Source organism: Vicugna pacos, chromosome 24 (genome assembly GCF_048564905.1).
Source record: "Vicugna pacos chromosome 24, VicPac4, whole genome shotgun sequence".
Taxonomy (NCBI): Eukaryota; Metazoa; Chordata; class Mammalia; order Artiodactyla; family Camelidae; genus Vicugna; species Vicugna pacos.
The window spans coordinates 21,726,512-21,753,012 of record NC_133010.1 but is presented as its reverse complement, the minus strand read 5'-3'; the positions used below and the strand labels follow the sequence as shown (position 1 = coordinate 21,753,012).

Here is a 26,501-nt window from a genome sequence, read left to right as displayed (position 1 = left end):
GGAGGGAGAATAAAGTGAAATATAGGAGCCACTTTATACTGGATAGTGGAGGTGGAAAGGAATTAACTTGGAACAGTTCAAGGATTAAAGTATTATAGAAATAGTCATTTTTTTGCAAGGAAAGAAAAAGAATGAAATGACTGCTTCAGATTGCATGGGAAAAAAATCAAAGTGAGAAAATCATGCAGTAGAATCAGGGACTATTTCCTCAAGCTGGAAAATGTACTCAAGATAGTATTTTAAATATTAAGATAAAGAGAGATATGAGAAAGATATTAAGAAGTTAAGCACATATAAAATCTATCTGGCATAAGAATCAGGTAAATATTAATGGCAATAAGTTAAATATTCAAAGGAAAGACTGAAAAGACATGAGGCTCTGTTAACGTATAAAACCAACAGGACCTGATAGCCCAATAAATGAAGGTAAGTAAAAACTAAATGAAATGAAGAAACTGAAAAATTTGGCAGCATGGAAAAAAAGACAGTATAATACTTAAGAAGGAAGAAGAAAAACGTAATTTGAACATGATCTGCCATTGGAAACTGAATTATATTTTAGAAAGTATGCCAAGAAGTATTACTCATTTTGCTCCCAAGACCCATTTCTTCCTTTATTCTTCATTACCCTGTGCCCTGAGACCTGCCTTGGCCCCTACTGATTATATCACCCAACCATCCTTGACATCTGACTTCCAACTGGAAGTCAGACCTGGGGGACACACAGGCAGGACACTGAGTGGAAACAGAGTCTTTGGATTTCTCCCTTTTTCTGCTTTGGCAGTGCACTTCTGGCAATGGCCTGGCCAAATCCTTGCATAACTGTATAATCCGTCATGTTGGTTCCTTCTCCAAGGCTCTGACTCACAGGAGTCTCCAGAAGGATCCTTGGATCCTGCAGGTCTAAGGGACAATGATGGTTTCCCATAGTTGCTAATTTCTGGGTGCTGCACTACACTTATCTGTTCCCTTTACCCAGATTACACTTTTGTTAGAGCAGGTAGATAGCTAGACATGAGCAAAGAAAGGAGGACACAGACCAAATGGCAGAAACTGGGCAGAAAGGAGGGCCACAGGCCAAATGCAAGAAAGCATATATCACATAAGCACCAGGGGTCCCTGGGCAGAGAAGGAAAAGCAGGAACCTCTGGCCAACAAAGAAAAGTGAGAAAAGCCAAGAATCTCCAGTGTCTGAATATAACCTTTTGCTCATTATGCCCTCATTTCCATAAAATTAGCCTTGCAGATTAGAAGTACCCATCATGCTCTGACGCCATGACACTTTCAATGCAGACTAAATAAAGACAAAAATCCCTCCTCCCTTTGAGAAGGTGGAGTTGGGATGAAAATCAGGGATTATGACCCCAGACCCTTCCCTCCCTAATGAATATTCTGCCCATTCATTTTTACACCCTATGTAACCAACTTGCCAAAGAAACTCAGGGCAGCCACTCACCTGAGCCTGCCCGCTCTCCCCTTGAGAGTGTACTATCCATCCTGTAATAAATTCTCACTTTACTTTTTTTAACCACTGCATCTTGTGTCTAAATTCTTTCTGAGATGGGACAAAAAACTGAAACACTGGTTACATCTACTGGCAACACTTTGAAAGTAGGACTTTCCTTACAGTTTTTTTAGTTGAAACATCTGTTTGGAATGTTTTTACCTAATGGGACCCTAAGTGACCCTGTACTTTCTTAGTACATTCAACAAAATGAGGAATTTGGAACATGAAAAAAGTATTTTAAAAAGTGAAGACAAAGCATGAGAGAAAAAGGAATCTAGCTAAAAAGTATTTAAAATGCAATAAAGATCTGTATCTGATAAAATATTTTAAAGACACTAAAAATTAATTTGCAAAATATTTTAAAACTCGTAAGAATGCACAACAAACTGCGTCAAATGAGCACAAAATAAAAATCACATATTAAATCAAATATTTCATATCAACGATATAAAAACCAAGCAGAGCTCTTTCAAAATGCAAAACAGCTACCCAAAAGTTAAATCCATTCTTATTCTGTATCTTGAGATCTTAAAATTGAATCTTAGACTCATGCCAAAGTATTCTGTCTTTTGTTAAGGTAAAGGTGAATTCTGACTAAGCTCTGCTCTTTATTTTAATCATTATCAATCAAGGACTGATCATGTCTTGGTAATTGTAACCTCACTGATCTGAGTGCAAACAATTACATGTATATGTACATATACACACATATATATAGTGGTTTCTCTTATTAAGTTAGGAAAAATCATCAGAAAGTACTTCCTTTTAATAAATGTATTTTACTCCAGTAAAATAAATGTGACTTTAACACTTATTTTGAAGCTCCAGGCAAAATTTCATTCTTCTACCCATTTAATCTAAATTCCAGATTTAAGAGAAACATCTCAGTCACAGTATCAGAGCATCTTTACATTTGGGGTTGCTAGGTACAGTCACTCCAACTATATCCATGAGGGATTGGTTCCAGGAGCCCCTCAGATACCAAAATCCGCAGATGCTCAAGTCTCTTAAATAAAATGTTACAGTTTTTGTATATAGCTTGTGGCATGTCCTGCAGTATACTTTAAATCATCTCTAGATTGCTTACAATACCTAATACAATGTAAATAGTTATAAATTACAATGTAAATGCTATGTAACTAGTTACCACTGCAAGGCAAATTCAAGCTTTGCTTTTTAGAAATTTCTGGAATTTTTTCCTGAGTATTTGAAATCCGTGATTGGTTGCATCTGCAGGTATAGAACCTGTGGATACCGATGGGCCCATTGCAGTTTTACTTCCTCTCAAAAGCCTTTTCCATAAGCGTCACAGGGGAAGCTGATTCCAGTTGTGAATTTTCCTATGCAGTCAGAAAGCCCAAAGGCTTGTTTTTTCCATCCCTTATGCAACTATTTCTGTTTGCTCCGGGGAGAGGAAGGAAACTGTGTGACCTCACTGACTGTGTGTTTATGCCTTTTACCCAGAGAGCTGCAGCAGCTTCTTGTGGTTCTATGCTTTAATTTTCAAGGTAGATTCAGTTTCCAGTATCCTGAATATCTGACTTAACCCCTTTGTACATAGTAGCCTCTTACAAAAATACAAGTCTCCTTGTCAAACACTTGGAGTATCATTTGCAGTTCTTTCTTCAGAAACCTTAACTTAGGTAATCTGAGTAACCTCAGATGGCAGACTTAGTTGCTTTTACTGGTTTCCACTAGAAAACATGATAATTGAAGTTGATCCAGAGAGCTGTTTCTGAACAGAGGAGTTCTGCTGTGATATTACCAAGAGGTTTTATTTAAAGCAAGCTGGAAAAATTCTGGGCTGCAATGAGCATTTCAACTGCCAAATTCTAGGAGGAAATTAATTAGCAATATGCACAATTGATGTAACAGAGACTTGAATCAACGCAAGAGGAAAATACCTACTGTGACTACTCTAGTTTGATACCAAGGCATGGATTTTGTAGCTTTTTAGTTTCTTAAAGAAGTCACCTGAAGTGCTCCCTTCAAATAGCCCCATGTATATGTTCCTCCATCATTTATTCTCCATCCTTGCTTTACACCCATTTCTTTACTTTCTACCCTCCTCTTTCTTCCGCCTATGCAGAAAAATGAGTTTTTCCCGAGCAAATGTACCTTTTTGGAATATTTAGAATATTAGGTTTAAGTTAGTCTTAAACAATTGTAAGTTCTAAACTGAATCTTGTACTTTTGTTCTTTAGCCACATACTTCCCTGCGAAATTTCAGACACATTTATTCATCTTATTAAAACTGAATGCTCCTGGTGAGTTTTATTCCAAAAATATCTTTTTGAAAAGTAAAGGAGAACAATGAATATTCTATACTTTAATCACATTCTGAGGGAAGTGGTCACGGATGAGCGCAGGTAATCCTGGTCCTATTCAGCTCAGCTTCCTGCATGCCCTCCAGGGTGACCAGAGGCAGTCTATTAGTCTGCCACATCTTTCCACACTTCGCCTCTGGAAAGGAAGTTAAGGGTCTGATCTGAGATAAAACCACTGTTCTGCTGTTTAAAGTTACATCAACTTTGACAAACCTGTTTACTCAGTTTTCTCTTCCAGAAAAAAATATACATATAAATGTCAAATTTGGGATAGAATCAAGTGAAACGACACATGGAGAGTGTTCACACGCTGTGACTGTCACATAGCTGGCAGGAATTAGTATTAGTCCGTTGATATTGGCTCTCAACATAGCCTTCCGTGACTGGCGAAAGAAATTACTAGTCACACCCTCCAAATCATTGGAAACGTCACTCTTTCAGAAGATTTTCAGTTAAAAAGAAGGTGCATAGGTTACAGTTTTCCCTGATTAACTCAACTGTGTCTCTGCTCTCAGGAACGTGTGAATCTTAGAAAATAATAGTGTTTAATAATGAAGCATTCAAACTATAAAATGTATGGTATAAGCTATTTAAGATAGCACTCTGGATGGCTTCAATGATCTAAAATATTTATATCACAAACTGGTGATGAAAGTAGCAGCTTGCACTATCAAAACTTCAGAGTCTGTCTGACTGTTGAGATGGGGCATCCGTCTTTCCCTGCCCTGAGCCTGGAATTCACACCATTGACCCTCAGGTTTTCAGGCCTTCAGACTTGCACCAAACCCCATTGGTTCTTCTGCTATTCAGGAGTTTGGGCTCAGACTGAAACTATCCCACGGCTCCCCTGTTTCCTAGTTTGTGGACAGCAGATCATGGGACTCTCAACCTCTCTCTATGTATATACATTTTTTTTTCATTTCTCTGACTAATATATACTAGCCCTAATACAAACTAATTAATTCAAGAGACAAAACATTATCTATTTTCTCACTAAATGCTACTACAAAGATCATTACTTTCACTCAAGATTAAAATGATATTTCATAAACAAATATTTCACTTCCAAGGCTTCTATGTCTATTTGAAATGATATAGTGGGTCAAAAATAGTAAGATTTCTGTTCAAATAAGATGAACACATAAGTCAAGTTAAGACCTGGATGTCTATCTTCTTCTGCTTATTTTATTACCTCTAGATTCTGTTCTCCTTTTGGAGTAAAAGAGTAAATTAAGACCCTTTCTTATCACAAGTCATTTTTCTAACCTTTATCATATTCATTTCTGGCCTGCTGCATGGTTATAAAGGTTTTCAGTGAATTGGAGACTTAAAGCATCTAACAAGGTCAGCTCTACAGGAGCTGTGGATACTTCTGTTAATAATGCAGGGAGATCATTGTATCATTTATCATAAAAGTTAGATGATTCAAAATTTCTTAGTATTTAGTGTTAATATTTCAGTCATCATATTTCAAATTTAATACAAAGAAAAACTAGTTGGGAGTGTGGTCATATAATTGATAGTCCCTTTCAAAAGTCAGAAGCTTTGTAAAGCTTCTCATGCGATGTGATTGTGTAATTTAAAATATCACACCTAAATGTCCAACAGGCAAAGAGAGCAACCCTCCCCTTTACAGATTTCTTACATCCAGTTACTTTCATTCTTTATAGAAGCATCTGCAGAATTAAAACTAAAATCATTAATATTAATTATATTAATACAAGCACTACTAACTATAAAAGCAATTACTGCCTTGAATTTATTGGAATGGTTCTTCGATTAATCTCCTCCTCTCACTGAAATCTCAGCTCTGAGACAATGAGTCAGTGTTTTTCTTGCTCACATTATAGCCCAGTATCTACCAGAGTGCTTGTCACACAGTAGGTACTTGATAAATATGTGCTTAATAAATAAAAATTAAGCCTCTTATTTATGATTATTAAGAACTAGGCACCATGATGTATAGATTTTTCTCCAATCCTCACAGCGACCCTAAAAGGTAGGTGTAGCTGTCCTACTTAGAAGATGAGGAAACTGATACTCAGAGATGTTGTTTATTTCTTCAGAGCTATGCAGGTAAAAAGAATTTCCTCAGTCAGCAGTGTCTGTTTTTGCTCATTCATGACTTTCTCACACATAGACCAGAGATGCTTCATGAAAAATCTTGTGATCCAAACTTTCTATGCAGCTCTTGCTTTGTGGTTGTCCTCACTTATTTGGTATCACTTCATGAGCATTGATGATTCTACCTCCATTGTTATCAATGGCTGTAAAAGGCTGTATGTAATTTGACATTCTTTCATTTATTCAGTAAGTATTTGTTGAGTTCCTACTATAAGCCAGGTAACATTCTGGGCATTAGGATATTGTGCAAAATCAGTCAGATTTTTGCCTTGTCATCATTAAACTTCTATTCTAACAAAGCTGATTATATTCAATGTGTTAAAATAACCCTGAATAATTTGAAAGTCCCTACAAGATCTTTCTTGGCAGTTTCATTAACTGTTTCCATGTCAAGGGAGAGTTTTTAGCAGAATAAATCTCAGAGTATCTAAGGTCATAAATGTGTGGAACCAAACACAGTTCCTGACACACAGTAAGTATGTCATAATCAGCAGTTGGCTAATTCAGTTCCCACAGGTAGTCTTTGGAGCCTAGAGATATAAAAGGCAATGGAGCCCAGGCAAAGATGGGCACTAAACAGTTAAGGGAAATGTGTGAGAGGAGGACTGATGTATTCTGCCCAGTCTAGTGTCATTTTTCATAAAGTTTATTGGTTTAAGCTATATTTTTCATGATCACCCTTGGGTGCCCCTTCCCATTGCTCCTGCATTCAGACACACAGCAAGCCCAAGAGTGCAGGAAGGACAAAGAAAAGAAAGTCATTTTCAGCTTGATCTCAACACCGCCCGTATTTTGATGAAGGAAAACAAATGCAACTGAATTTTAGCACTTTTTATATCTGACAGAAGCAAAGATACTTTATGGATAAAATATTTCACTATAAAAATATTTTATTTATGCGTATTTATTTATGTTTATTTGGCTTTGTTTTGGGGGAAGGTAATTAGGTTTATTTATTTACTGATTTATTTTAATGGAGGTACTGGGGATTGAACCCAGGACCACATGCATGCATGTGCTCTACCACCAAGCTATGCCTTCTCCCTGATACATGTAAAGTGAAGGCTAAGCTCTGTGTTGTCGACTGTGAGGATTCCCCCAGGGACCTCTAGTTTGCTGTTATTGGTACAAAGTACCCATTCCCATTCAGCATGAACTTACATGTAAAACAGCCAGATTCAGAAAAGGGTCAGTGAATGATAAAGTAAGTACCAAGAAAATGAAAAGTTAAGAGGGTAAAGGCAAAATATGTACCCACGCTACTTATCTTTGGTGGAAAGAGTCAATAAATTATTATTAGAAGGAAGGAAAAAAATGTGATATCAGAACCACAATAAGTAATACCTGTTAGGTGCTAATTATTTTGGTAGACTTTGCAGAAAGAGCTCAGAGCAAGGATTTTATCTTCATGGAATTTACAATCTGGCTAGTTTGTTGCAAATATTTTTATCTAAAGCAACCATTTAATAACCTTATAGAGATCATTCCACAGAGAAGAGTCAATTACTCTCAATTATTCCCTTTCATGATTTTATAAGATTTCCCTTCGGGAATTGGTAGATGACGATCATATGTAAGACCGCCATGTTATCAACTCCAGCCCTTGACTACTTATGACTTAGCTCAACAAGCCCTCATCAACTTACTGCATCTGGCCTCACACTTGTAGTTCCTGAAAGATAAACAATCTCCCTGTCCTCTCCTCTACCCACAGTTGTAGTTGGGAACCACACAGCATTCGCACAAGCATCAGTGCTTTGGGAATGAACATCTGCTGGAAAAAGAGGCTGTGAGAGAATGGACTGCTTATTCTCTCTGAAACTTATCAACCTAAATTGTATTTAAAACTTTTATAGTTCCATCATTCTATGACATCACATGACATTCCTTTACTTAATGCTTTAATAAAAATAATTAGAAGAATCCCTTATCTTTACCTACTTCTTATCTCTTAATTTTCTTTGAAGCACTCTGATTGGATTTTTATTTGCTATATTCTACTTTGTTACATCAAAATACTTTGGGTTTTTGATCCTTTACCTAGTGACTTGGTCCACTTAGAAATGAATAACAAATATTTCAGCTGTTAAAATTCTTAATAGACCGTAAAACAAAAGAATGTAACAAGTGGATGAGCAACAACTCTGGAAATATTTAAGAATAAATGAGGTAAGATAAAAAGAAAAAAGAACCAAGAAAGATGTAATCGTCTCTTGAAAATGCATAATGTTAAGTTGCAAGACAAAAAGTTCCTTTTGGCCTTCTGCTGTTGAATACAGCTGAACGTTAAGTGTAGTAACTGCTTTTTAGCAGAACTTTAAAGGTGAAAGGATGGCATGAGTGATTTCAGAGAAACAAAGCAGCTTTGAAAAACGGATATCCAAATATATCTCACTCAGTTCTAAACTCAGCAAACCAAATCTATTTATTCAATTTCTTATTTCTAACACTAAGTGTTGCAAACTCACTGGATTATAGAATTTTAAAACATATAAGGAAAGGAAGAGTGTCCGATTACAGGTCTAATCTCTTGTCAGTATTATACATCAGATCTCTCTCTTCCAAAATCAAGTAACTGTTGACTTAGTATGTGAGTCAATATTTGCTACTAAAAATCTTTAAAACCTCTGAACAGTTTTTCATACATAAACAGGTATGAAAGAAAATATATGGGGATAAAGACTGACCTTTTGTAAGTGACATGAACAAGAGAATTGCCAAATAAAGTAATTTAAAGGGCATATTGTAAATGTGATGAAGATATACAGTACAGCACAATATAGTGACTAATCTTCAAGTTAGTTCACGTCTGCAAAGAGGATTCCTTGGTGAAAAAGATTGTTTCATCAAATCAAGGTTGCACAAAATACTTCAGTCATTTTCCCACCTGAATCAAATGTCATTGCATGATGATGTTTTCATTTATTTTCCCCGTTCTTCTTATTTTGAATGCCTTTATGGTTTCTAGGCAACCATGCTAATGCTTCTCTTTCACCAATCTACTGCCCAGGAATAGTATTCTTAAATAGGATCGGTGGCCTTCCTAGGAATTTTTAAAGGCAGAAATAAATGCCAACCAGAAAAGAAGAGAAAAATCGCAATTACAGCAATCGGTTTTGAAGGCTATGGTGCAGAAAGGTACGTAGTGTGTAGCCTGTACAACATAATGATCTCAACAACGACACAAGGAGGAGGAGGAAGGTACAAATAAACTTACACCCAAGTCAGACGCACAAAGAAACTCCGTATGTCAAATTCTGGCCAGACCTTTTGATATGCATGCTTGTTAAAGACCTGGTGAGGGGATGAGGAGACTCACCTCGAAACACCCATGACTAGAAAACCGTGTGAGATGAGGACTGGTCAGAGTGAGACGCTTAGCCTGGACGAGAGAAGATCAACAGGGCAAAGTGATCTGCTTGCAGTTTGCATAGGCGTGATGGGAGAGAAATGGTTTCCTTACGTTCACTTTTCAGAAAACAGAATAATGATCATTAGGTATGAGGTGGACGTACGATAATTTTGACTTAAATAAATGTATCCCAACCTCCCTTCTTGGATGTCTGTTAGGCACCTCAAATTTAACACGCCCTTCAAGGAGCTCTCAATCTTCCCAATTGGCTCCTACTCTCTACGTCTCCAATCTCAGAGGTAACTGTTCAGGCTGAAAGTCAAAGAATCACCAAAACGCTTCCTTTCTTTTTCTCATCTTTTACATCCAATACAACAGCAGACCCTTGGCATAGCATGCATACTATGAACAGACGATCTCATCACTCTTCCCATTTATTGTCTCTTATGTCAACCAAACCCCATCTCTATCTACTCTCATTGCTCGCTTGGCTTGTTGTGATGGCTCCTTAAGGATACCCTTGCTTCCACATGTGGCCTTGGAAACCTATTCTCTTCTAGGAAATTTAAAAAAAAAATCACACCCAATCCTGTTAGTCTTTTGTTCAAATCCCTCTGATAACATCTTTTCACCTGGAATAAAGCCCAAAGTTCATGTGCAAACAAAGTCTCACGCTGCTGTGTGTCTGAGTGACTCTAGCGTCACTTTCTATAGCCCTTCCCCCCTCTCCTTCTGTTCCAACCTCTCAAACCTTGTTGCTGACCACAGAATCACCAACACCTTCTTGGCATGGGGTGTCTGACCTTACTGTTCCTTCTACCCAAAATGTTCATTTGTCTGAAGTGTCTCCTCCCAATTATCTGCATGGTTTATGCTCTCATTTCGATGAAAACTCTGCTCAAAAATGAGCTTATCCAAAGAGATCTTTCCTGAGTCCTCTTTTTCACATAGCACAGCCGCTACCCATCACTTCTATTTCCTTTTTCTTTACCTAACTTGTTATACTTCTGTTTATTTGTTTAACATCTGAATCCCATGACTAGAATGTAATTCCATCTCTTGTTTTGACTCCATACCCCCAGACCAAAAAGGGTGCTGTCCCATAGACGGTGCTCAAAATTATTTTTTGAATAAATGTCACAGGAAGCATTCCAGCATGAGCAAGAGACTGGAATATGTGACTTAATAAGGTTCCTCCTAAATCTGCAATCCCGTTATCACCACCAAGAGACGTATTTTGTTCATTCTTTAGGTTAGTTATCTTTTGCAAATTAACTTGGGTATTTTCTTGCCTTTAATTTTCTCTGAATGTACTTACTCTTCTTATTCCAACACCCTCAAATATCTCATGAAGCTTGTTAATTTTATGGAAAATGTTTGTAACATATCAGATTATTATTTCACAAAACGTTAGAGTCTTTTCACTTTCCCTGTCATTACCATTTTAACCATCTGATTTTTTTCCTGAGAAGCCTTCCAAGCACAATTATAAGATGGTTATAACGACTCTTCAGTAAGCTCTTCACTAGTTGGACTGCCACTCAGGACCGTTTGTCACAGCAGTTTTGGCTTTAACAGGAACACAAGTGCTATTATTCTCTCTCCGGTTTCTTACTACAGGGGGTGTATAAACTAGTTTTTGTTTCTGAAGTTAGCAATTTCTCCCAGAGGCATATGAAAGCTAAGACACCTTGTTTCAGATGTATTCTTAAAAACCAGTGGAATACAGATATAGTCATATAAATCAGTAAGTTGTTTTTCAGATAACTAAGAGTAAAGTTCATGCTGTTTGCATCAAGAGCCCAACGTAATCAAAAGATATGGAAATAGCAGATAATAAAGAAGCTAAGTACTGACAAGTGGTACCAGAGATTTACTCAATCATTTAAAAATTAATTTATATTCATTATAAGTATGAATGCCTACCATGGACCACAAAACTTCCAGGTGGTTCAGTGACTTTAAGAAATTTTCAATGTGTCAATTTCTGGTTTACAGTCTCATGTCCCGATCATACATACATTCATTTTCAAGTAACTGATTATATGTCAATAAAAAATAAAATTTTAAAAATTAAAAATAAATAAATAAAATGGTTAAAAGAAGAAATTCTCCATCTCTCTGGGAGACGTGTAAGTGGATCTTACACGTTGTGTTTTATGCCACAGTCATAGTGAGTACAGGTTGCACGGGAGGAGTGAGGTCTTTTTTCTCTATTGACTTACAATTAATGTTGATTTTCAGCTCCACTGGGGAGATAAATCTATACTTGTTTATGAAAAGGACACTACTAAATAATTATGATATGGAAAAATGATAGGAAATATAATGCTCAGTTAGGATCCAGAAATGATGTGCTATTTCCTCATCACAATGGAAATAAATTTCTGGTAACATAATTTAATGAGTAACCAATGATTTCACACTGATGTACTGCCAACAAGGTCATTGATTCTTTTGTTTTTCTGGTGGTAGTAAAGTACCAAGAGTAGAATGATCTTAAATGAGACAACGTGGTCTAGTAGACTGAGAAATAAACTTCACATCAGGAGACTTGAGTACCAATTCCAACTTTACCACTAACCTACCAACCAACAGCCTGTTTCCTTGTGACAAAATAACCTTCCCTGGGTTGTCCAGTCTTCATCTGATTAATAAAAGAGCTGGACAAAATAATCCTCACGTGAGCTCACAGCCCATGTCTTGCTTCAAAACATGACATTCAAAGGGAAACTAATGAAAATAACTCAAAAGCAGCTTCACTGGTCTAGATCTAGTTCTCTTTCAATGAAAAGCACAAATTCCAACCCCAATCTGTTGAAAACTCAAGCCAGTGCTGTTCAAGAACACTTCCTCTGATGCTGGAAATGTTTTGTCCCTGCACTGTTCATGATGGTAGCCACCAGCCACATCTGGCTATTTAGCACTTAAAATGAGGCTAATTAATGCAACTGAGGACCCAATTTTTAAATATTATTTAATTAATTTAAATGTAAATAGTCATGTGAGGCTGATGAGTAACTTACTGAGCAGTGCATCTAAGGCAACTGCGTGCAACTGGTATAAAAAGGATCCGATAACATTTTAAATTTAAAAAGAGAAGACAGTATTCATTGGCTATGTTTTCAGATGTTTGGTTCTGCATTTCCACTTCAATAAAGCACTATCAGTTGTAGAATGAACTAATGAAAACCAGGATTCTAGTAAAAATAAAAGCATTTAGAGCACATTGTCTGTAGCAGAAATTATCACCCTCCATTGCTACACTTTGTCATACGCTTTTAATGGCATTTATATAAATTAGAAAGGATCACTTCTTTCATTAACCTTTTACATCAGCAGAGTAATACTTCAGAGGATGCTCCACTCATTTTTCTCTTAAACGTGCTGAAATGTCATTATGGCTTAAATTAGGAAGGTACTTTAAAGGTCATGAGATTAGTATATCTTTTGCATTTCTTTGTAGGGTATCATGTATTCTTCTTTTCAAAGTTTTGACTTGCATAAATATATATTAAATTTAAAAAAACTTTGAAGAAATAAGTTAAAAATGACTCCTATTTCAAAAATTTGAAAATATTATAGAGATTTATGAATAGTTTTAAAAGAAAGTAAAATAAAGTTTTCTGAAGAGACAGTTATATGCTTTATAAATCAGTAATAAAACATGAACACAAATACCTAACATTACTGCACTTGTGACCAAACTGTCATTGTCTTTTTTACAAACGTATTGTGTGTGCTTTAACTCTCAGGTATATCCCTGGACTTTAATTCAACAGAGGAGAATAATAACCATGTAAATGAACATGAAAAATTTACAAAAAAATTTACCAAAAATAGAATAATTAATAAATCCAACTGATTAGCTATACTTACGTGGTCAATAAAATGGTCATAATACAAAATATATAAAAATGAAATATTCTTATAAGGATTATACATTTTTCATTCATCCACAAATATTTACTGAATGCCTACCTTATGCCTAGTATTCTGAAAAATATACAGGCAAATATCACGTTTTCAAATTCACATGTTAATGAAGAGACAAGAAAGAATTATTCAATTAAAAACCATTGTGATATTTGCTGATTATGCACAAGAGAAACATGAATGGCTGCTGTGACAATCGGGAATTTGAAGAGACTCAAACATGAAGCTAGTTTTCTTTTTGGTATATTTCCCAAATCCTAGTACTACTGAGGAGTGAGGTAACTAAGCCAACTGTTTCTAAAACTCCGAATGAGAACTCCTGCAGAGAACTTGAAGTGATGAGTAAAAAAAATTGTTGGCAATCAGGGCACTTACCAGATTTTGAAGTTGGGAAAGTCAGAGAGCTAGACCTCCCAGATTCTTTCAGGAAGAAGCTACAGAGCCCCTCAGACACGCAGTGGGGCCACACCTGAGGATCAGGGGTTAATCGTAGCAGAGTGAGTGTTACTTAAAACTCAGTTCTGACCCATTTCAGTTTTCTATTCGTTTGGGAGGTTGATTGAGGTGATCAACCCATTACCCTGTCTGCATAACATAAAAAAGGGAGCCCTCTCTGATAGAAAAAAATCACTTAAAACTTCTACTTCATTTACATGCATTGTTCAGTATTTAATACAAATTGAGCAGATGTGTGAAGATGAAAGTAAACAGGATCGATAATCAAGAGGAAAGGCATATAAATAGTGAAACAGCATTTAGATAATTGGTAAGCCTTATGTAAGGGTCCAGGTAACTAATCAGTTCAGGGGAATTATGTACTTGAAAAACAAAGCTAAAAAATAAAGTTTTTAGAGGAAAAGATCTGAATGACCCGTATGTACAAAAAAAATTTTTTCTTCCTGCAGATTTAAAAGGCATTAATTATAGAGTGATTTATAATTTTGATGGCATTAAAATTAAGATTCTTCATTATAATAATCAGAATATGCTGGCTAAACTCTTCCAGAATGGCTATCCTGTTTTGCATCCCCACTAGATGTACAAATGAAAAATCAAAAATCTATGAACAGAAGACAGAGACTAGCGTGATTGGTGGAGAAGGAAATGGTTGACTAAAAACGGACCACACAGTGATACTTCTAAAGTGATCAAACTGTTCTATATAACACTGAGGGAGTGAAAGCACAGCACTATTATGCACGTGCAGTGTACATCAAAATAGTAAATTAAAAAAAAAGTTTTTTAAAAAGTGAACTTCACTACATGCAAATTGAAATCAATCAGGATGTTGGGGGATTCAAGGATGGAATATAGATGGTGACAAATGAATATGACTGGATTATAAATGTACACATAACCTTGCTGAAGAGGGTGGCAAATGTAGGCAATATGTTTTGTCTAGATGTTGCAAAGCTAGACACAAAAAGAACTCTACACAAATGCTACACTCTCGTGTTTAAATGTGTTTCTCATAGGGCTATGGGTTAGTAATTCTGAAATCACATTACATGTATACTAGGACTAAACAAAAATGGAGAATGAGTTATGGATAATGGGAGCCAGGTTCTCACTGTTACAGAAAGAAGTTATGAATCAACATGGGGGAGACCAAAATGAATCCTGTGGTGCTGGGTTACAGCAACATCAGTACAAGCCCATATTCATACTAAACACACGCACAAATACATAGAGAAATAACGATTGCTAAGCACGCACACGTGGGTGAGTACACAGGCACACGTCTCCTAGCTGAGGGTCTGGAAGCAGGGATACTTCAGTAGGTGTAAGCACACCTAGTGCCCAGATACTGGCTTCTTAACTTAATACTCTCTCCAATAAAAGGCACCAGGGATCCTTGGAGAGATGGCTGATCTGATTCTAGGGCTAAGACAGGGAAAACACAAATGAGCCTGGAGTATACTGTAGAGGCACAAAGTAAGGAAGTACTAAAAGAAATGAGGGGTGCTTGTTAAAAGAACATAGGACATAACCTGAAGGAGCTCCCAGTGGTGAAAGCTGTTACAACAAAATAAACCAGTATTACCTTGACGACAAAGCTAGCCAAATATATCCCAAGAAAACTTCAGATCAATACTCCTCATGAACAGACACAAAAATGCTTAACAGATATTTGTAAAACAAGTCCTGAAACATACAAAGAGGATTCTACACCACGATCAAGTAGTTATCACAGGAATGCAAAGCTGGTTTAAGATCTGAAATCAACTAAGATAGTGTACCATATCCATAGGATAAAGGACAGAACACCACGATTGTCTTAATAGATTCAACAAAGCCTGTGACAAAATCCAACACTATGTTAAATCGTATCTTTATTGCTTTGATTATGATTCTACATTTCATCATTAAACATTTTATGAGTACTTTGAGATATGTATCATATAACTAAATGGATAACATATGGACTTATAATAGGGGAATAAAACAGATAATGTAGTATTTATGAATAGATGATAAATTAAAAGGTAGATAACCTAAAATATGCAATGTATAAAATATGGTTAAGAAATAATCCTTTCCTGGTTCATCACTTTTGAAATGATCACATGTTCATTGCCTTTGACCTATAAATAAAAAAATGCTACTTAATTCATAAATGTAAATAACACATATTTAGATGAATTTATTTTAATTTTATTTTTCACTTTAATGTACTGCCAAATTATATTAGTTAATATTTCATAGTATTTTAAAATGAGACTGGATTTTTGCTCTCTTTATTAGGTTTTAGTATCAGTGTTATTTTTCTCTTTTTTAATTTAAAACTTTTCTGAACATGGTATTGGTAAATTTCTATTTGTTGTATTTAAGAAAGAATTGACTTGTAAATGCATCTCTACCAGGCTTGTTTTTTTCAACTCCAAGTTCAGAGAAGGATAACATTCTTGGTTTCTTCCTTCTATTACTGATTGTTTAAGATGTTTAACTCTTTTGGTATGAATTTTATTTAAATATTTTCCTTATTCTTAGATTTATTTCCACGTAATTTGGCAAAACAATGTCATAAACCTATACAGATATTTTTCTCTATTATGGTCTCTTTTATATTTTGAATCATAGCTAAGAGTTTATTCCATTATTTCAAAAACTGTAGATACTGCTGTTTTTTATTTTGTCTTTCCTGTATGTATTCAGCATTGTAACTATTTCACATACTAGAAAAAAATATTTATAGAGTACTTTGATATTAGTGTTTAAATATGTTTGTTGGCCAAAACATCTTGGGGTCCATTTTAAAAAACATACTGTAAGAAATTTTCATCCTGGGTTCTAAACAATGGATCTATAAATACGGTTTAATAGGCAATGTTCCCATACGTCTGATGTTTCTTGAACAGAGAATAAAGAAATATTTCAGAACTCCACAACTTTAATGGATTGCATTAATTCTAATTTCCTGAAAATTTCTGTTCTTCCTTCTCTGTTTTGTTTGCTAAACTGCCTAAGAATTCGATGTTATTTTCTCAGTACCAGTTGACTATTTACTCTTCTACTTTCCCTAGAAACCAGTTCCTTAGCAAATTATTTTCAAATTTCAACTCTTTCCTTGTTGACTAAATCTAATCCTTGATTTTTCAAAACAAGGAATTTTTTCCTTGTTCGTTCACAAGCTCTCCTTTGTGAAGCAGAATCCTCTTAAACGGAAGCAGTGTCTGCTTCACTTCCACATGTTACCTAACCGTGGTTCCTGACAACCTGCCTCCCAGAGGCTAAAGCACATCCAGCTTTGAGGCAAAATAAGCAAACTTACAGATAGCATTCCACATGCACACACTAATCGGCATACAACATACACAAAGCCTCAACTTCTGCAGAATTTTCTCTAGAGTTTATCTGATGCCCCGAGACTTGTAACTGGTGGCTATTGGTCTCACATCCTACTGAACTTCCACTTACATTTTACTGATCAAACAGCAGGCTCAGCAATGTATAACTTCAAGAGAATGAGGGAAAACAAACCTGTGAGGTGCCCAGAAGAGGAGACAGACGTATCAGTGACAGCACTAGCGACTACCAGTGTAAGAATTACCCGAACAGGCATTTAACTTCATTCTTCTAACCAAAATGGAACAGTATTCAGAGTTGAAAGCTGCTTTAAGATTATTATACATTTCCCTCATTTTACAGATTAGTAACCTGAGGTACAGAATCATTTCGTGGCTGGCCCAAGATCATGCAGACAGGATTGCGGCTAAATCCCAGGTCTTCTGAGACTTGGACTGGGACACTACACCACTTAGTACTATCTAGACAGTTGTAAAGACTGTCCAAAGACACCCTCTAGAAAGCAGGGCTTCAGCAAAACAATGAAGCCCCGTACTCAGATCTGTCTGGTCAGCAGCAAATAGAAAGGTCTTTTTCAAGATGTCTGCTTAAAAATGTCTAATTTTCAATTTAATAAATTTATTCAATCATGGTAAATCTTCACAAGAGGATGAGAGGAAAGCAAATATAAAATAATAAACATAAAATATGAGGGGGAATAATCCTGAAAGAACTACCGTCCAAAGTAGCACCCCTAGAAGACAAGCACTCGTGAGCAGTGTGTTAACGGGAGGTGAATCCGATTTTCCTCTTAGGCATTTTGGTGTTTTATCTTGTTCGTGTTTCCCAGTAATGCCACCTAACAAGCAAACAAAGATCATCCTAAAGGCCAGAGTGTAACGCAGTCACGTGAGGCATTTTATTTCTCTTGGGCAACGTGTCATTCATGCAACTACTACAAACAGACAGTGAGGATTTGGCTAGCCATCAGAATTTCTATTTTCCTAAATCTTTCATCACTTGTTTTACTGCCTTGGACAAGCCTGTTTACTTCTGTAGGGTCCCAAGGTCCCCATTTGTTAAATAAAGTAGTGGAAATATATAAACTCTAAGGTTTCTTCTAGTTATAAAATTCCGAGGCTGGGACTCCTGCTCTGCTCCACACAAATCACAAAGCAAATAAACACCAACCAGTTAACAAATCTCATTAACCCATTCTCCACAAGGAGAGAGAACAAATTACCACTGTAACCTTTGTACCAAGACCCACACTTGACTTGCAATAGGTGCTTATTAAATATTTGTTGAATTAACTGATAAAATAACCTGGTAACTGTCATTCTCAATTGATTAAAAAGCTTGGGAGTAGAACCATATTCTTCTGACTGTACCTTGCATTCCTTCATTTCATGGCTGGGTGGACTAGAATCAAGCAGTTATGACAGAGTTGTACTTGATGAAGATTTTAAGAACATTAATATTGTCGGAACAAATCCAGTGCCGGTAATACATGTATCCTAGAGTGTTGAGACTTTTAATTAATCTGAATGACATGTACTTGGAAGGATCTGTGAGCTGTGACGTCTAGGCTACTTTTTTATATGAAAAGAAACTCAGAGCTCATCTAATCAAAGCTGCCTTATTTGACCCAAGAACAGACTGAAGCACTAAGATTATTATTATTATTTTTTAGATGCACAGGTCCCTTAGTGACAAGCTTGTTTCTCATATGGTAAATTTCCATGATGTTAAATTCATTGACAGAGAATCACACTTGTATCTGGTCAGTTACTGTGATCATGTTGATGCAGACACAGCCTTATGGCCCATGACGACTTTTTTTTCAACTGCTCTGTAAATTTAGGGCACTCCATCCACCAACCATCAACACTCAAATTCTCTCAAATCCTCAGATATGATCTTCATTCCAATAATAGTAAATTCTGATAATGTTATAATACACAGCTCCCGTGTGTAAAATAATTCTGGTGTTGTGACATAATCATCCCAATGACCATTTTAGCAACCAGCAATAATTCATGTTCCAAACCCACAACCACTAACAGGTAAACAAGGAAAAAATGCTACATACTGCTAGTTAAGTTTATAAAGACTGTCTGTATTTCCTAAAGGGAGGCACAGAAGCTAGAGGTAGTTACTGCTCCTTATTCAATACTTATTATTTGAGACAATTTCATTTTCAACTTTAAAGTGAATTATTAATTAGAAAGGCAGATATGGAATGCCACAAGAAAGCTATCTGATCTATAGGGTACTTCTAAATAACTCTGTGACTCCACGAATAGAGTTTGAAATGTTTAGTCCTGGACTAGTTAATAGATATGTGAGATATCAATTAATGTACACAGGGAGTATTCAGCTATTTGCTCATTCATTTTACTAGTATTTATTAAATTTTTGATATGTGCAACACTTGAAACTTTTTACGAGACACAAATAAATTGAAGATATCTATTCTTACATGGTTTATACTTGGGCTCATTTTTCCCCCTCTGTTTTTGTTTTTCTTTTTTAGGTTGTTTGTTAGTTTTTACTGTAAGGACCAGACATCTTTAATTTACCCAATGATGATTTATAAAGAAGTCCAAGATGCTGACCTCACATGCATGTCATCTTGACTCTCTATTATGTTTTGTAGACTTAGCACTACAGGTCATTTTGACTAATCAGTCCACATTAAGTAATTATCAGAGTTAATCTAAAGATTCCTAAACCATATGCAAGACTTTGTGGTTTACATCTACTTGCATTTTTCTGGAGAAAGAAACTTAACCCTCCAAACAGTTAATATCCTTGCTGTAGACAGGTAAACATCTTAATGTAATAAGACTCAGGTCAGCTAGAAACAATACAGTGAATGCCTGTAAGTAGAATAAACTAAGCAGCAAGGTAATAGCTGTTTTTCCTTTTGAGGAAAATCACCATTGGATACCAGCTCATTTTTTGCAAGACAAAAATACAGATCTCACCTAAGCCTCTTTTCTCAAAGAGCAATTCATAGCCTGGAACAATTGCATCTGATGTATCTAAAAATTAGCTTGACTTTTTTAAGTATAATGTTAGTTTTTAACATCATTATTGAGATATAACTCACATACCATAAAATGTAACAATTTAAAGTATATAATGCAAATGGTTTCAGTATATTCACAGAATTGTGTAACAATTACCACAGACTAATTAGCTGTTACTCCCCGTTATCCACTCCCCTCAGCCCTTGGCAATGACTAATCCACTTTCTTGCCTATTCCTGATGCCCCATAAGTGCAGTCCTGTAACATGTGTCCTCTTGGAGTTGAATTCTTTCGCTGAGCATAGTCTTTTCAATGTCCATCCATTTTTACTGTTGAGTGGTATTCTATTCTATGTATGTACCAGTATTATTTATCCCTCAATCTGTTGATAGACATTTAAGTTGTTTCTACTTTTGGGCTATTATGAGTTATCATGCTGTTACGGGCATTAATGTGTTTTCATTTCTCTTGGGAATGGGACACCAAAGACTGTAATTGCCGGGTCATTTGGTAACTCTGGGGTTTAACAGTTTGAAGAAACGCCAAGCTGCTTTCCAGCAGAGCTGCTCCAATTTACATTATATTCTTACCAGCAAGATAAGAAGATTCCAAGTTCTCCACATCCATTCTGGTCATAACAACTCAACAGTTGTTACTGTCTGTCCTTTTGATTATATAATCATCCTAATGGTGTGAAGTGGCATCTCATTGTGGTTTTAATTTGCATGAACTTAGTGCTTTTTTGCATTTCAAATTTCCTGAATAAGATTCTGTCTAAACAGAGTGATATGAGTAAATTGAATTCCAGCTTCCGGTCCAGTCAAATCAGTGCTCAACTTTAAACAGAATAAAAATGCTGAAAACTTGGATATAAACAGATACTTACCTTGCTGCAAACAAAATTATTGCAAGGAAGCTACTAGAAAGACTTCCCTACAGCAGTTGTTTGATTTTAACATTAGGCCATGCTTAGAAGATAGTAATAGTTCTTTTCTTTGCCATTCTCTTCATTTTTGCAAATTTCAAGTTATTTCATTAACACAGAGCTATTAGTGTATTATTTACAAAATTGTGGACTCCTGTTCCCTTCTGGATCAACTTGTGTTGTTGGTCTCATAGGAAATAACTTCCTAATGGTATTTTCATCAAGGCGTTGCTTCAGGTGCCTTTACAATTTTCAAAAATCATAAAGGTTTCAATGCAGCTTAACTTTGGAACCTGCTGAATGTGTTTACTGCCCTGTATCTTAAACACCTGTACCGTGAAAGGAGCTGCTATGCAAGGCACCACCTACTGAGTCATTTTTGAAATACAGAGTATAGGGAGCAGGTGTTCAGCTGCCACCAATGGAAAAAAAGAAACTTATAAACTGAGTTAGTTGGTAAAACAAGGTGCATAAACCACATTTCCAGGCTTAGAGTCCAGGCTTTGTTTCTCTATTTAATTTTCAGAATCTTTACCAGAATGCTCTGTCCCTTTAAGATGAACTTCACCTACCACAACAGACATCTCATTCCATATCTGTTCATCTCAACTGGTTTCTGATGCATAAAAACCATGGTAAATAACTCATATCTCTTTCTCTTTAAGATAACTAAAAGCCCATAAATATTTTCTCATAAGAAGATGCAATGTACTTACTTCGTAAATCATGACCTCTGAATCACGACCTCTGAACTACAACAGCTGGCCAAAGGGATTCACAGAGGTGGTATGTCTGGATCTTCTTAACTACTAAAAAAGAATAGAAGAGAAATAATAAGAAAAAACTGAAAAATGCTATTACATACTATGATGTATTATTTTAGCATCCTATTTGACACTCTTCTTGAAAACGTATAAAACTCACAAAATGGATGCAAGTTCATGTAACATGAATGCCATCATCATCATAACACTGATAATTTCTGAATAAGCATTTTGTAAATATGTTACATGTATACATTAAAAAAAAACCTATGAGAAAAATATTGTTAAGTACTATTAGGACCTGTACATTTTACAGACAAAGATGTTTAATTGAGGAATTAAGTGATTTGTACAATGTCAAATACCAAAGGCACAGAGTCAGGATCCAAACCCAGGAAAGCAGGTTCTAGAGTTTATTCTCTTAAATACCACTGAATAGTGCCTCTACAAAAAACCAAAATATTGATTTTACATTTCCTATTCAAAAGGAGCAATTGAACATTAACACTTACCCCTTCTCCCTTATAAAATCCCAATGAAAATACAATGAAAATGAATGAAAAGGAAAAAAAAATCTGTAACAACACTGGAAATAAAAACTCTAAAACAGCTGTAATATTTTTATGAATTTCTGGAAAACAAAACATATGGAAGTACAGTGACAGTCTGTAAAGGAGAGACCACAGTCCAGGACACACTGAGGAGAAATCCAAAGGAAAGGTAGGAGTTACAGTCTCAGACACCAAGCTCAGTTTGGAGATTCACAGAACAAGCGCAGGGAAGATGCACTCAGGCCAATGACGGAAAGGCATTCTGCAGAAGAGCTCTGGTGCCAACCAGTCTCCAGGCCTCTGCACTTAGAGTGAGTATGGATCACTTGTTCCCAGGGTAAATCTGGGACGACACTGACAAAAATAACATGGGATCGTCTGCCTGGGGTAAGCTAGGCTTCCAGGTTGGGATAAGACTCTAGGATAAAGACATCTTAACTCTGTCACTGAAAGTGGAGTGTAGTCTTTCTGAGGTCCAAGTCTGCTCTCCCTAAAGCAAAGGCAGCACATATCCAGAAATTCTAAAAAACAGTCTTGCTGATACTTGCACAGTTAGCTTTGTGCATGGAAGTCAAATACTTCCTAAAATCCAAACCCCCAATGAAAATGTCCTTGGAACAACTGACCTCAAGTGTCTCCTTCACTTTGGCTCCTCATCAATTTAACACAGATCCTTCTAATTTTATCAAGTCCTACCTCTGTCCAAGTGGACTTTAGTGATGCTATTAGCAGCACATAATGAAGTGAGGGAAATGGAGAATATTAGAAAAGTTAATCATTGCCAGTAGAAATAAAATTTGGAAGAATGAATCAGAGTATCCTGTTACACGTCTTTTAAAGAAATTGAAATTCACACCTGTCTTCTGATTCATTGAAGGAAATTATAGTAGTCACTGACAGCCCAGTGTGTGTTTAAAAACATACTCCTTGGCAATTTCTTCACTGTATGAATTATATTTAAAGAGATAGTATAAAAAATATGCTATACACGTATTAGTGAGAAAATTATGTTTTCTTTCAAAGACTGGATATTAATTGATTTTATTTAATTAAATCCATAAAACCAAACCACATATCATAAAGCATAAAGATTCAGATTCTCACAAATGTAATGAAGAAAATTATACAGATTTACTGAGTAGAATCTGAATATTAACCACAATTATAAGCATTTTATTTTGTACGCCTTCAAAATTATTTTGCTTGTCCCATAAGGAATTTGAGGTAGCTCATAGCACCTGACCTGAGAGATAGCACCTCTTCATTTATCCAGACATTTCTTAACCTGGACAATTACAGTCATTCAGGACAAATCTGAGAACATGAAAATTAGCAAAAGTGTCCACAAATAGCCAAAATACACATCTCCAAGTTTATTAATTTGCTGATGGAATGACCTTTCAGGACATATGAAAAGCAGTGTATTTTATTTTATACACAGATATCCAAGTGCTCATCCTAAACTCCATTTTTAAAATGTTTATTCAAGATTGCTTCCACGAAACTTTAAACTCTTCCCTGAGTGTACACATAGGACGTGTGTCCTTGTCTATGCATGTGGCAGGTACTTGATGACTTCGACCTTCTGTCTCTGGGCTCTGCTCAGTGTTTCAAATTTCTGGGCAGTGGCCTCTGGCCTGATAGTCTAATTTTAACTCTATCTACTACCTCCACCAAGACTGAACGTTGTCAGCAGGATATGAGGCTCTGATACCAGCTTGCCAGGCGCCCTTGACAATATTCTCAGGCTCCTTAAGCTTCCCCGTCCCCACGTGTGAACAAGAACAGGGGTGCACACACCACGGGCTTAGCTGTTGTTACTTAGAAACCTAACCTGGTCTTGCTTTTTAGATTTGCCCGAAAACACAGGTACGTGACACCAGCTCCAGGCATGAAGACACCCCGTCCTAGAGCTGCTCCGAACTCTGCTTTCTCAACCCCAGTGACCACGAGCCTCACACCACTCCATTGCTCTCCTTCCACTTTGCAGTAGACACTGGGTTTGTTGTTAAAACCTAGCTATTTGTTAGAAAAATGTCTTGATCATAATAAATTAGGCCTTCCCATCTATGTATTCATATAGGAAATGATTCAGACATAAGGTCAAAATGGGAGCTAGTTAAGAATCTCTTTGAATTTAACATTTCAATAACTGTGTCTTATCCATAATTAAATATACGCTTTTTAAGGGTGCCCAGATGTGTTGAGGTGGTTTCCTTTTTATACATACAAATATATGGCATAGCTGGTGTGGGTCGCTAGGGGTCTGGCAGGATGTTGTGGTAATGGGATTCCTGTCCCTGAGGAAGTCTACACATGCTTCACACCGAGTAGACTAAAAGCTGTCTGGTTGTTATCTGTATTTTTGTTTTGCTCTTGACGTTACACTTTTCCACTCTTGGTGAAACAGTAAACAGATAAAATGTGATTAAATTACACAACTTTGAAATCTAAGGGTTTTATTTTTTCCTCCTGAATATAAGCTCTGAGTTTCTGACTTTCCAGCTTAATCGCTTATAGACCCTCTCTTGTAACACACTTTTAATGAGTTCTACTTCTTTAATCACAATTTTTTTACCCGTATTGATGCACTCTCCTTCTCCACAAAAAAAAAAAAAAGGCAATAAAGTAATCACAACAAACCCAGAAAGCATTTAAGGTCACACCAGTCAACATTTTAACTGTAAAATTATAATTCTTGAGTTTTTCCAAATGTTTATGATGCTCTAAGCTCAGTCAGTAAGAAGAAATATATCTAGCTCTGTCTGCCAACACATTTTAGTGATTTCATATTCTTTCATAAGAATCTCTAAGGGTTTCCTAATTAGAGGAATTTACAGGAAATGTCAAACAGTCTAAATAACTGATGTGTTGTAATTAAAGTCTTAGCAATTGAGCAAATTAACCTTTATATTTTAACAACATTAAACTACACGGCAGTTTCCAGAAAGTTTCTAAAGCAAATAATTGAGGAAATTATCAAAAACTAGGAAAAAGAGGTGAAAAAAAACATTTCTATATTGTTACTATAATATTTTAAGTGTGCAATTAAATTTTAAAATTTCAATTTATTGTGATGGTATATTAGTAAGATAAATAAGATTATTTTAAATGATAGTAAGTTCAGATAGAGATTGAAAGCTGAACAGAGTTGTTGAATCACTGTTAAATTAATTTTTATACAAATATTTATATGCTCAGACCAGCCCAGAAATGAGTACAGACTGTTAGCATATAAGCAATGATCATCTTCCAACAAAATATAACATTTTATTATAATAAATCTAATTTGCCTTTTATAAAACAATACCTTGGGAGTGGTAAACTTTTTGTTTGTATGAGAGGAGTCAGGATTAAACACGATGATTTCAGAACAGAGGAAATATCAATGGACTGTCTTGAGTTTTCCTAAAAGAGAATCATGTATTTTGCAACTAGAAACACTTTTACCTCTTCTTTTCCAATGTTTTTGCTTTCTTTTAGTTGCACTGTCGAATTCTTCCAATATCATGTTTAACATTAGGGTCCATAGGGGGCACCGTGAGCTTACTTCTCATTTTTTTGGCATTGTCATTCAGTACGTCGTGTGTTGGGGTTTGTGCGTGTACAGCATTTGTTTCTGTGCCCGAAATTTCTAGTCACCCAACCAACGCTGCAGATGGAGAGTCAGGGTGTTAGGAAGGTTGAACAAACTCCTCAGAATCATTGAAAATCAACAGAATACCCGCCATACAATTACTTATCTTTTCTGCTGTGAGTTTTTATTTCATTATCCTACCTTGGTTTCCTTTTATGACCTCAAAGCTTTTCTTGCAATTGCCAAATATAAATTCAAGGATGTCAAATAATAATTTCTGCTAAAATCTGAATTGGTTTTAAACTTACACCAGTGAGACTTACGTATCCTCATAGCATTCAAATGCTTTTCACTTATAGGCCAACTTACCACTATTTCTCTTGCTATTTGAATGCAAGTCAATGGCAGTTTTTAAATTGCTATTTATTTTGACTTTGATGTGGACAATTTGCCTTTAAGTGACAGCATTAATGTTGCTGGCAGCAAAATAAAGTCAATGGATGTCTCTGTAATAAAATGTGGATTTCAAATTTATTTTAAGTGAAGATGATAAGAGAATTTTTTTTAATTTGGTTTCTAGAGAGCTTAAAATAGACAATGGATAAATAATAACAGGA

At 35.9% G+C, this 26,501-nt stretch overlaps 1 long non-coding RNA gene across 4 annotated transcripts in view; it reads right to left on the bottom strand.

The window, feature by feature from the left end:
* The window catches only part of LOC116285336 (uncharacterized), a 499,682-nt gene that overhangs the window by 62,073 nt on the left and 411,108 nt on the right, over positions 1–26,501 (bottom strand). For all 4 annotated transcript variants that reach the window (XR_012063891.1, XR_012063888.1, XR_012063889.1 and 1 more), the window contains exon 6: positions 21,709–21,801. This is a non-coding gene — a long non-coding RNA (uncharacterized lncRNA). The remainder of the gene's footprint in view (positions 1–21,708; positions 21,802–26,501) is intronic.